This window comes from Mytilus galloprovincialis, chromosome 6, assembly GCF_965363235.1.
Source record: "Mytilus galloprovincialis chromosome 6, xbMytGall1.hap1.1, whole genome shotgun sequence".
NCBI lineage: Eukaryota > Metazoa > Mollusca > Bivalvia > Mytilida > Mytilidae > Mytilus > Mytilus galloprovincialis.
Window position 1 is genome coordinate 64,919,911 of NC_134843.1, and position 2,730 is coordinate 64,922,640.

Sequence of the window (2,730 nt, forward strand, 5' to 3'; positions counted from 1 at the left end):
CGAATATCTGAAAAAGGAATTCCATATTAACCTATCAATATTTTTTTTCACTTATTTTGTTCCTTAACTGATGCTCTTGTGACTTAAATTATCCATTTAAAATTCTTTTTTTATTCTCAACTTCAACTAACCACATCCTATAAGGTCGATTTATTCAGTCACCACTTTTCGACTTTAGTAAACGTGCACGATTGGTAGTCATATTTGCAACAGCAACACAAAGTCCTTGAAGTCCACACAGAATTGTGAAACCGTAGTCCAACCATTTAGAATCAAATATGGCCGCAAGAATTCCTACTATCCAAAATACTCCTGATAAGAAAACAATTCTAAGGTATATTTGTGCATCACGGTAGATATTTAGCTTATGCCAGTATTTAGTTGCAATACGTACCCTACATATCTGAGTTATACTGTGTATCATACAGATAAAATCCACTCCAACTGCAAACACAACCGGTCCAGAAAAGAAGACTACATTTGCAGGATAGTGATTAGGAAAGCATACTGAGCCACCGTACCCTAGGGACCAATAGTCTGAACCGAACTGATCAATTATTATCCCAGGTACAACAATCAACAATGGTATAAACAATCCTACAAAAGTCGAAAAACAACGTTTTTGCTCAACTTCTTCATTTGTTACTGAACGGTGAGATTTTAAGTGTGAAAGATTAGACACAATCTTGGCAACAACTATTGTCATGAAAGAAAAAACAACCAACCACAAATAGTGGAGAACTATACCAACAACATAACATACGGTAGGATTAATCGAGGCTCCAATACCAACCATAAACATTATATTGGCCAGTAATAGTGAGATGGACAGGTTCTCCATATTTGAACCAGGAATACTATTATGAAATCTATTCCTTCTGCTAAAAACAATGAAAATAGCCAAAGAAACAATTGATACAGAGAAACAAACATATGTTAATATGGGTAAAAACTTCGTAAAGTTTAAAACTAAACTGTTACTCAATGACAATGTAATGTAATCACAAAGAATTTTCTCGGAATCCATGTAAAATGCACCATTCGGGAAAATATTGACCACCATCTCATGTTTATTACAAAATTTGTCATTTGTGTCAGGAGTGTAGATTTGGAATTGATCTAAATAATCTTTCAACGGTTTTCTTTTGTAAACCTTAAAAATTCTGTTGAAACGGATCGAAGAATTTACCATTTCTGGGATCGATTTTTTGTTTTCAAAAATAATGATACTTGCTGTGTCATTATCTCTCAAAACAATCACAATTTTACGTTCGTTAAACATATTTTCAGTTTCCTGGATTTCGTTCCTAAATACCCTTTTTATGATATAAAATCTTGAAGTAACTTTAACTATCTGTTTACTGTCACTTGCTTCCAAGGTAAATTTGCCAGTACAGAGTGTAAAGTTTGTTACATCAAGTGTCCATAGCGACAAAAGTCCTATTTTAAGAAGTTCCCCAACTGTGCGATTTTCATTTGTTACCATATAATATACTATCTCAAATTGATAATTGGTGTATGTTTCCAAATGTCTACACAAGTTATTTCTTTCCACCTGTAAAGAACAAAACAATATGTCGATAACGATTTTCAAAGCAACGAATGTGTATAACTATAATAGATAATAAATATAATACTTGTGAATATACATACTATGGAATGAAAAGAAATATAAACCTTCTTTAAATTCACTTAGATAGATAATTTAAATATAAAAATTGTTTTAGAATGGAACATTTAACATGATTGCACCTAGTTACCAGATATAATTTTTTCTTGATTGAATATGATATCTTAAGATGGTACCTAGCACTACAGGGAAATAATTCTGTAAAGTCAGCTAAACGTTTTAATTGCGTTGTGTTGTAAAGGGAATATTAAGCTTCCCAGTGATCAAAATTGGTGTTTGTCAAACTGCTATATAAACAGGCCCAAGACCACAATTAATGACCCCGCTTTTCGTTGTCCACGAATATAGTTCCTTTTAATTAGAGTGTATTTTCCTTATTTTTTTTTCTTTCCCTTCCTCACTCATTTCTTAGATTTTTTTTGGTGGAAATGAAAGAAGAGAGGTGAAATAAATTTTTGGATGTTGTATTTTAACTGATTTTGATTTGGAATAAGTGATTAGGCCAAGTGCAAAAAGTTAATATTTACAGTTTTCGGAACATCTCTTGACTTGTCAATAGGGGTATGGATGTGTATTGGCTAAATTTGTAAGATGTGTGACTGCAATCTTTCTGAATTTTGAATATATTTTTGGACTAGTACTATACATTACACACACAAAAAATTTGACAAAAAGATTCAGTGCAATTTTTTTAATGAGACAAAAAGTTATAAAGAACTGATAGAGGAATTAATTGTGGTCTGTGGCCACCAGTGTAATTTTCTGATAAAATGGTTGGTTCAAATTTGTGAAATTTTTATGTTGTTGTAAAAGGGTCAAAGTAAATACTTTGTCAAATTTTTTATGAAAATTAAATTAGCCAAATTAATTTTAGTGAAAGCGTTGGGTACCACTTTAAAAGGAAATTAGATCTTAATCAATGAGTATTTAGCCCCTTTAGTAATTTTGTGCTTATATTTCTTTGGAGTATCTCATAATGTAGTAAGTATTGCATATTTTATTAACAATAGTTGTACAACAACTTTAAAAGGAGAGACGAACTTGAAGCTTGAAGTTAAACACTAAGTAAGAATTAGAGTTAACTTTAAAGCTAATGTTAC